The 10,142-nt window shown below is 53.8% G+C and overlaps 1 protein-coding gene across 1 annotated transcript in view; it reads right to left on the reverse strand.

Annotated features, from left to right (window-relative positions):
* The window catches only part of ALPL (alkaline phosphatase, biomineralization associated), a 59,221-nt gene extending 50,236 nt beyond the window's left edge, over positions 1-8,985 (reverse strand). The window contains exon 1 of the mRNA XM_055138954.1: positions 8,840-8,985. The gene's annotated coding sequence lies outside the window, so the exon portion shown is untranslated. The remainder of the gene's footprint in view (positions 1-8,839) is intronic.
* Positions 8,986-10,142: the final 1,157 nt, after the last annotated feature.

Raw genomic sequence — 10,142 nt, forward strand, 5'->3', positions numbered from 1 at the left:
TCGACCGTGTGCGAGGCAAACACCCTACCCTTTGTGCTATTACTCCAGCCCCAAAATAAAATAAACTTTAAAAAATTTTAAAAAAAAAAAAAGAAGGGACATGAGGAAGAGCTGGAGAGATAATACAGCAGGCTACGGTGCTTGCCTTTCAGATGGCCAACGGGGTTAGCTCCCTGGAATCACATATGATATGGTGCCAAGCCCTGCAAGGCTTGAATGCAGAGCCAGGAGTAAGCCCTGAACACTGCTGGGTGTGGTCAAAGAAAAAAAAATTTTTAATTTTTAGAATTCAGAATGTATGAGGTCTGGAAGAAAAGTGAATAGTATTAATTAGTGATGCCTGGTATAGGTGCAGGATAGGTGAGTGGTGGCGTGCATGCCAACTATTTTCCATACAGAAAGTGGGACGGTCCTAAAGTTGGCCTCCCTCAACATCTCCAAGGCAGGGCAATTGAAAAGCCAGAGGATCAGAGAAACAATCTAGTGGCTAAGGCACTTGCCTTGCACGCAGTGGATCAAGTTGGATCCCTGGCACTGCATATGGTCCCTTGAGCCCCGCCAGGAGTGAGCCCTGAGCACTGCTGGGTGTGGCTAAAAGAAACAAAACCAATACATAGTAAAGATCACAAGAAACGAAATGAATGTTAAGGCCAGGGTGCAAATCTAGGCTGCTCAGGGTTTGAGTGCTCTCTGCTAGAATCATTCCTTCCCTTCTTGGTTAGAAGGGGGGTGGGGGCTGGGGTGTCTAGGCTAAACTTGTTGCCTGGGAGAAGGGACACCTGCCAACCAGGAGTAGCTGTCCCTGGTCCCCTCCCTCTGCAGCTGCCTACCCCATCTCACCTTACAAAAGGCAAGACAAAGGATCCCTCTGAAAACAGATGTCTCACTCGCATACTAACAACAACAACAAAATAACATACATGGTGACAGTTAGGTGCAGTAACTGTACACCAGAAAACTGTCATTGTCACCCTATTGCTTATCAATTTGCTCGAGCGGGCACCAGTAACGTCTCCATTGTGAGACTTTACTGTTTTTGGCATATCGAATAGCCAAAAAACGGGTAGCTTGCCAGGCTCTTGGAGAGGGGCGGGAGGAATCAAACCTGGGTCAGCCACGTGCAAGGCAAACACCTAACCCACTGTGCTAATGCTCCAGCCCCACCAGAAAACATAAATATAAAAACAGAGATTTAGGAATGAAAAAGAAAACATGTATGAATGTTAATACTACTGTAAACATGTTACCTTAAGGACAACAGTAATAGTTAATTAAGCATTAATGGAATAGATAAAATGTGTAAATGTGTCAAAAGAGCTGGAACGATAGCACAGCTGGTAGGGAGTCTGACTTGCATGCAGCAGACCCAGGTTCAACTCCCAACATCCCATATATGGTCCCCTGAGCACCGCCAGGCGTAATTCCTGAGTGCAGAACCAGGAGTAACCCCTATGCATTGTGGGGTGTGACCCAAAAAGTCAAAAAAAAAAAAGTGTCAAAGAAGAAATATACATGCAGGACTAGGCAGATGGCTCATGCTTCACATGTGGGAGCCCAGGTTTGATCCCCACCCATCCAAGGAATAGGTACCCAGCCAGGAACAGGCACAGACACTGCTGGCTGTGATTCCCCTCACAAGGGCCATGAGATCAGGGTTTGAGTCTCATTGCATTTCCTAGCTGTGACCCTTGAGAAAGTTACTGGACTCAACTACAATGAACTTCAGTTTCCTTCTCCGTAAAGAGAGCAAGCTCAATGCAATGGTCACTCAAACTGATGTATAAAATAACATAACACAAGACCTGACACCCAGGGACAGTAGATCATTGTCTGCCACAGAGGCAGGGGAGGGCGGGAAAGGGGGGGTATGCTGGGGATATTGGTGGTGGGAAATGTGCACTGGTGGAGGGATGGGTGTTTGATCATTGTGAGATTGTAACTCAGACATGAAAGCTTGTAACTATCTCTCACGGTGAATCAATAAAATTTTTTAAAAAATAACAAAAAACAAAAAAAAAGAGCTGGTTTCTTGAGAGAGATATTCCTGAAAAGTTAATCCTGAGTTAGATGAAAGGGAACAATCGAAACGTAGCATTTTCACAAAACCTCAGCTGATACAGGCACAAGCTTGAGAGGTGCTTTGAGGAATTCTGTTTATCTTCATAAGTTAACTAAAGCTGCGGAACTAAGTACTATTTATTCTGTTTGTGGTACGAGGGATCAAAACCAGGACCCCACACATGCAAAGTACGGACTCTACTGCTGAGCCACATTCCCAGCCCTTTAAAAAATAATAATACACATCAGGACTGGCAAGTGCATGCTTAGTCCGCATTTGCACAGAAAGACCCAGGTCTGATCCCCAGCATACTAGTCCCCTGAGCTCTGCCAGGAGCAATCCTCAAGATCAGAGTCTAGAATAGCTCCTGAGCACTGTCAGATGTGACTCAAAAACCAAAATATCAAAACCAAAAAGTAACATCATATATAAAGATAGACACCTTTCTCTCTTTTTTTTTTTGCTGAAGGAGCCACGCCTGGTGATTCTCCTCAGGGCTTACTTCTAGCTCTGTGCTCTATGCTGGATCACAGATGCAGTACTAGGGATCGGAACTCAGGTCGGCAACATGCAAGGCAAGCACGCTGCCTTCTGTACTTCCTGTCTGGCCCCATTATGTCTTGTAATGCTCACACCCAGCAGTCCTCCAGCGCCCAGGGCCACCCCAGCAGAGTTAGGCTGACAAGAGTCTGCCATGCTAGGGCCACCGGAACTGCTTGGGGACAGTAGGGGGGGGTGGTCACACCCAGCAGTGCTTGGGAGCTGTCAGAGTTATACCTGGTAGTGCCAGGGATCGAACTCAGAGCCTTGCATGTGCCAGGCATGTGTCTTCACTACACTCTCTACACTTCACTACCATTTTTAATGATTTCAGAATAAGGAAGAATGGAATTCCTGCAGAAAGATGGATTGTGTCATTTTTCTTTCAAGGACAAAAGTAACTTTGGTGGGGGCTGGGGGGGTGGTAGCACTGGCAAGGGCAGAGGATTATCTCCCACTGATGTTTTTTTAATGCCACTGGTTTCTCGTGTGCTCTAATGTGTGGGGCTGGAGTCTCAACTCGCAGCCATGGGACAGGCTGCTCGTAAGGCAGAGAGGACAGCAGCTCAGAGGTGCTTAGGGGGAGGGGGAGCCCACAGAAGAGCTGACTGAAGCTCTTTCTCCCCAGATGGCGTCAGGAGTGAGTTATTAACTGCTCCGTGTTAACAGACAGACTGTGTCCAAGTAGGGACAGGTGGAGGAAGAGAAAAAAAATAAAATGATGCTCACACAAACCAAACCTGATACAGTTCAGTGACCAGCTAACAAGAGACCCGGAGGAACACAGGGAAGATCTAAGAACCTTAACCCAAGATCTCAGAGGGACCCACCCTGCTGTTTTGTACAAGTCAAAGACAAGTGAACAAAGAGTCACATGATGAGTCTTTCAAGGTAGTATTTAAAGAGTTTTCAAAGGAAAGCATTGGGGGGTTGGGGAGCAAGAGTTTCTATGCTCCCTTGCTGAGATCTACATGGCTTCTTCTCCCCACACCTCATTGTTCCCCAAGAAACACCCTGAGGGACCACTGTCCAGCAGAGAACTGGGCAGAGCTCTGAGTACTTGGGTGTGAGCCAAGGCCCTGGTCCCCCCCCAAATAACCAAGAGTGGAACCGTCAGAAAGATAGCATGTTTGCTTTGCACATGGCAGACCCTGCTCAATCCTGGCACTATATATGGTTCTCTGAGCAGCATCAGGAATGATTCCTAGGTTCAGAGCCAAGAGTAAGCCCTGAGCACCATCAGGTGTGTCCCAACAACACCCCCCCAAAAAAAACCAAAAACACTGTAGCACTGTCATTCCCTTGCTCATCAATTTGCTCGAGCGGACACCAGAGTAATGTCTCCATTGTGAGACTTGCCACTGTTTTTGGCATACTGAATACACCATGGGTAGCTTGCCAGGCTCTGCCATGGGGGCAAGATACTCTCTGTAGCTTGCCGGGCTCTCTGAGAGAGAGATACCACAGCAGATAGGGTGTTTGCCTTGCACGCGGCAGACCCAGATTGATTCCTCTGTCTCTCTCGGAGAGCCCCCAAAAAAAAAGAAAGAAAGAAAAGCAATTTGAGAGTGAGGAGATGACTGTGAAAGTTGATCACAAGCTTTTGATCTCACCCCCCAGCACAGCCAGAAACAATCCCCCAAGAACAAAAAAAAAAAAAAAAAAGATAACAAGGGATATATATGGAAATGAGACATCAAATTCAAGGTAATAGTTCCTTTAGGAAAGGTCAAGGATCTTAAAGGTCAGAAGTCCGAATTTCAGTCCAACTCTGCCCCAAGAAATTCGGGTGACCCCAGGCAGGCCCCTTACCCTCTCTGGGCTGTCTCTGGCCTGTGAGCACACTTCTAATGACCTTCTAGGTCTGAAAGCCTCAGCATCTGTGAGGTCTTCTCTCTGGCCAGGACTCTGTGGCCTCCGATGAAACATAAAATAGTAATAATAATGGGGAAGACAAGTCCCTACTAGCCAGGAAGGAACACTACAATTTTTAGAGAAACCCGACTCCCGGTTACTGGAATTCAGAAAGCAGGATGGTAACGCTCGGGCAGTTTAACCACCAGCCTACAGTTAAACAAAAACACATCTGGTTTAACTTCATTTTCCTCTCCTCCTTCCCCCTGCCCCCTACCCTCTTCTCAAATTTTACCCCTTCATTTGAGAAGTCAAATTAAATGCAAACAATTGATTTCATGCCACAGCGAGGCTGAGAATTTCCGCATGGAAAAGTTTAAGCATGAAGTTTTTCTGGGAGCAATTATGAAAAATGCTGGGGGTAGTAGGGAGAGGTGGAAAATAAGGACTGTTCTTGACTGCTCTCTGGAGATTAAGTCATCACATAAAACTCGCTGAGGGCATACTACGAACCGAACAGTCAGAGAGGCGAAGTGACCCGCTTTAGGACACACGTGCTGGCCCCCAAACTCCACCCTGGCTCATTGGCATTATCCGGGGGTGGCAAAAGTGGTACCCACACTGCCCCCCCCGAAAAATATCTGTCTTAATGACCACCATCAACATGAATGTTAAAAGTCATTTATGTGATCTTGTTAGCTGCCAGGTATATATTATTAACCCACATTCCATGATTTCCTTGAGGCTCAGAGTGGGGAAATGACTTGCCTAAGGTCACACAGTAGTGCTGAAAATGCATCTGCAAGTTACAAAACTTTCAACCCCTCCACCCCGCCTGCTGAAAGGGAGGTCACACCAAGCTGCCTGGTGAGCCCATGCCTTGCCATGGATGAGGCCTTGGGCTTGGTCCCTGACCCCCCCCCCCCCCACTGCCTTCCCCATCCCAAGAAACTCAGAGTGAGCCCATCTCTCCAAGAGAGCCACAGAGCAGAGGCTCGCTCCAGCCTGCACACACGGGCAGCACTCGGGAGCTGAGTCAGCATTCCTGCGGCCACGCTGAGATTCCCGAGTGCCAGTTTTCAGCCCAGCCTACTCACCCTCCCTGCAATGTTCTCTTCAAGTTCTGAGCTTTGTACTACTAACTCCAACTGGACCTATTTATTTTACTTTTTCTTGGAGGGTGGAGAGATGGGGGGGGGGGGTTGGCTCCCAGCAGTGCTCGGACAACCTACTTGGCCCACGAGGAACCAAGTGGTTCGATAATGGGATCCAAGGATGTGGTACTGCTGCTGCCCCGGGTGCCAGAGACCACCAGGGTCACCCTGACCGTGCACAGGGGCCTGAGAGCCACACCCAGCAAGACCCAGCAGGTCCTGCAGTGCGAAGGATCAAACCTAGTGGGCCAAACCACTGCACTGTCTCCCAGTCCTGAACTCTGGGTTCTAGGGCTGGAGCTATATAGTACAGTGGGTAGGGCACTTGCCTTGCATGCATCTGACCTGGATTCAATCTCCAGAACCTACTCAGTTCCCCGAGCCCTCCAGGAGGGATCCCGGAGAGCAGAACCCTGAGCGCCGCCAGGTGTGGCCCAAAACAAGAGCAAAACAAAAACAAACAAAAAGAGCTATATGGACAGCTCCTCCCGTTCGGGCTGGATTAACGTCTCATCCAGGGCAAGGAGACAGTGACTCTTGTTCCAGGTTCAATCCTGGCACCATAGGGTGCCCTAGCAGTGTCAGGAGCAACCTCCACCTACTGATTTGGGGTGACCCAAACTCCCAAAAATTTTGAAAAGGAGATCTCAGCCCCAGAGATGAGAACATCCAGCTCCCTAGACTTTTAATTCTCTCTTTTGTTTTTTTTTTGCTTTTTGGGTCACACCCAGCGATGCTCAGGGGTTACTCCTGGCTCTGCACTCAAAAATCCTTCCTGGCGGTGCTCAGGGAACGATATGGGATGCTGGGAATTAAACCCAGGTCAGCCGCGTGCAAGGCAAATGCCCTACCCGCTTTGCTATCGCTCCAGCCCCTAAACTTGTAATACTAGATGTTCTGGTTCAGCCCCAGCTCCTAGACAGCATCCCAGTTTACCTTCCCCTCTCCAAGACAGCTTTCCATACATCCAGTGAGGACTTCAGGGATCTTGCAGGCAGCATCAAGTAGAGAAGTCACAGGATAGGAGAGGACTGGGGTTTGCCATCTGCCCCATTTCCAAACTGGACCACCCCGGGGTGTAGCAGGCAGAGAGAGGGCAAGGTGCACCGGGGAGAGCCCAGCTCCGCACCTGTTCCCCCGCACACAGCTCCAGGCTCTTGCCCTGCGCCCAAGAGGGACCAAGGCCCCTCTATAGCACAGAGGTCAGGGAACGCGCAGGGCAAAGGCAAAGGTGGCTGAGGAGTTGGGAGGGTATAGAGGCTGTGACACCTCCAGTCTCAGCACTGCATTTTCTGCTGTCCTTACTTTCCTCCACACAGGCGCTGGCTGACCACTGCACACACACCGCAGATCACAGCCCTCACCAGCTGGAGCATTTGACTGACCCCTCGGGTCAATCAAATCATTGACCTCCCATGAGGTAGAGACTGGGCCACAAAAGGGGCAGAACTTATCCCAGGCCACACACAGGGAGGCACCTTCTGTTCAGCCTTAAATTCATTTCTTTGGAGCCACACCTGGTGGGGGCTGGGAGCACTCAGGGGACTCTACAGAGCTGTAAGGATTAAACCTGGGGCCCCTGCATGCAGAAGGACACGCTCCTGCCCCCTGGGCTCCCCACAGCCCACCACCTCTTTTAACAAAGCACAAATGCTCATCCATTTGACTCCTATTACGTAATTGCCGCCGGTTGCTCCCTGCACTTGCATATCACCGGATTCTGGTTTTGAACTGTCAGTACCAAAACCTAGAAAGACTTGACCCAACCGTCAGAAGAGAGTTGCGTTTGCGGCTGCCTTCCCCACACCTGGTTGAGGCCTGTTTTGTGGGGGTTCTGGTCCCCGTTAGGCTTCACCCTTTTGGAGACACAATCCCTAGCAGATAGGAGGCTCAGGGCGGCGGTGGCCCTCCCCAAGCCTGTCCTGCTGGGGGCTACCGAGCAGCCGTGCCCAGTTCCACTCCCGGCTCAGAGGAACAGATGGGACCCGGGAGGGAAAAGGCGGGCAGGGGGAGAGGGGCAACGCCGGAGGGAAGGGTAAGTTTTGAAGAAGGTAGGTCTAGGTAAGGAGAGGCAGCGCCCCAAAAGGCTAGAAGGGAGGAACCAAGGGCTAGCCTTCATGTGTGTGTGTGTTTGCGGGGTCCAAACCGGGCGGTGCTGGTACTCGGGTGGTTCTGCACCCAGGGATCACTCCTGGCCGTGCTGGGGGTCTCTATGGGGGGCTGGGGATCCAACCTAGGATCTGCCCCGTGCAGGGCAATCGTCCTACCCGCTGTACTAACCCTCGGGCCCCCACGCAATCCTCCCCCCTCCTCCGTTTTGAAACCCTCCGTGTAAAGGGAGGGTGATGCAGGAAGCGTGGGTGGGGTGCGGCTCACAGACCACTTTCTGTCCTCATTGGCCCTCCTCTTCATCGTGCGGAGCCAACCCCGGCCGCCCCGCGGAATCTGAGTTTTTCCCAGGGCTCCGAGGCCCTTTCAGGGGCCTGCGAACCACTCGGGCTTTTGATCTGCAGGGTTTCCCCACCTCCACCCAGAGCCCGTGAAAAGCCCCCTCCCCCAGCCCCATTATGTACTGAAAAGGGGTGGTGGGGGGGAAAGGTGGGGGAGAATGGGGCTTTCCTCCGCTTCCCGCCCTCCCGTTGCGGCCACGAGGTTAACTCTTTCTTACCTAAACTGAACCCGCGAACCCCCTTGGGCAACCAGTCTCACCTGTGCATGCCTGGGGGGGAAGTGGGTGTTCTGGGCGGGGGAGGGGGGAGTCTCCTCGCCGTCTGGGGGCTCCGTGGCGGTTGCTGTGCCTGGTCTTCCTCCGAGCGCCCCTTCCTCCTTTCCGGTGACTCCCCCAGCTCCGGGCCCATCCCCTCCCTCCCCTCGCCCGCTCTCACCCCAGTTCCTTAGCACCCCCCCCCATACACACACACCGGGATGCTGCAGCCCCCTCCCCTGGTGACGAAGCAACAGGCGGGAGCGTGTGGGCCCGGGAGGGGCTCCCTCCGTCTCCGCCCCGGGGGTGCCCCGGGGGTGCCCCGGGGGTGCCCCGGGGGCTGCCCGGGGTCCGCGCACGCGGCAGATGAAGCGAGCGGGGCCCGAGGACGCTGGTCCCGGGCCGCGAGCCGGGGCGCAGGAGAGCTCAGCCTGCAGCGCCGGGCCGCCACGTCCAACCTGCCCGGGGCGCGTGGGCTGCAGCGGGGCGCGCGGTCCCTGGGAGTCGCGGGGGTCCCCGAGTCCTTACCCACGCGGAGCTGGCCAAGGTCGAGGGTCTGTCCTGCTCAAGTGACTGGGGGCGGGGGTCGGTGCGCCGGGAGAGCGGGAGCTCGACGCAGCTGCCGGGGCCGCCTCCCCCGCGGGCTTTATAAAGACGGCCGCGGGGACCCAGCGCGGCCCCGGCCGCCTCCCCCGCCCCCGCCCCCGCGGGGGACCCTCCGCCCCCGCCCCGCCCCCGCCCGGGCCCCGCGGGCACGTCGGGCCGCGCGCTCCGAGCGCCCCCTGCTGGACAGCGCCGCGCCGCGCCGGGCCCCGAGCGGCTGCCCCGCGGGCACGCGGCGCGCTTGGCGCCCGCGCTCGCTGCTCGGTGCGCGGCTCCCGATGCCCGTCGTCGGCCCGCGCTCCCTTCGCCTGCTCCTTGTTTCTCTCTGCGGGAATTGGCGGTGGTGCCCGGGGCTTACTCCTGGCGGGGCTCAGGGGGCCAGAAGGGGTGCCCGGGGATCTAACCCGGGTCAGCAGCGGGCCCGCGACACTGTCGCTCTGGCCCGCTTCTGTTACTCTTTGGGCGTTGTTGTCCCTCCCTCCGTCTGGCCTGTCCCTCCCTGGGGCCATCTGCTCTTCTTTGACTTCTCTCTCTTTTTTTTTTTTTTTTTTTTTTTTTTTTTGTGCGGGTCTCTCCTCCCTGCCCTTCTCTTTCCCGGCTCCCCACCCGCAGAGGACGCAGAGGGAGTCCTCTGAACAGGCTCCAAACTGGGCCTGTTCCCTTGCTTCTGCTTCCAGGCGGAAGGGGCCAGGGCACCCCCCAGCTAGAGCCCTGACATCCCCCTCACACGACGGAGCACAGCTCCTCTGGGACAGTGCTGGACACACCTGCCCTTTCCCTGGCAGCGTCCACCCTGTCCCCTGGAGCCCCACCCTGGAATGACAGTCTTGAGAGATGGGAGGTGAGCCTCCTCCCAATCATTTAATGGGAGGTTGTGGTGGCCGTTCTGAGGATGGTGGGGCCAGAGATAGCACAGAGGTAAGGGCCTGGCCTGCTGGCAGTCACTGGCCTCCAATAGTCCTCCGAGCTCCTCCAGGGAGCTGGTAAACGAGGTTTCAGAGATAGACTTTTGCAGGAGAAACTGAAAGATTCGGGACCTGAGGGAGGGCCTAAGGATATAAGGAGGTTTGAAACGTGTCAAAATGGTGTCAGCTATGAGCCACAGGAGGTGTGTGTGGGGGGGATGGGGGGCAAAGAATCCAAGGAACGGAAGGACAGAAGAGAGGCAAGGAGTGAGGGCACCCCATGCTCCCATCCCTGACTTTTTTTTATTTTTTGCTTTTTGGGT

The sequence above is a fragment of the Sorex araneus genome, chromosome 5, assembly GCF_027595985.1.
Source record: "Sorex araneus isolate mSorAra2 chromosome 5, mSorAra2.pri, whole genome shotgun sequence".
Taxonomy (NCBI): Eukaryota; Metazoa; Chordata; class Mammalia; order Eulipotyphla; family Soricidae; genus Sorex; species Sorex araneus.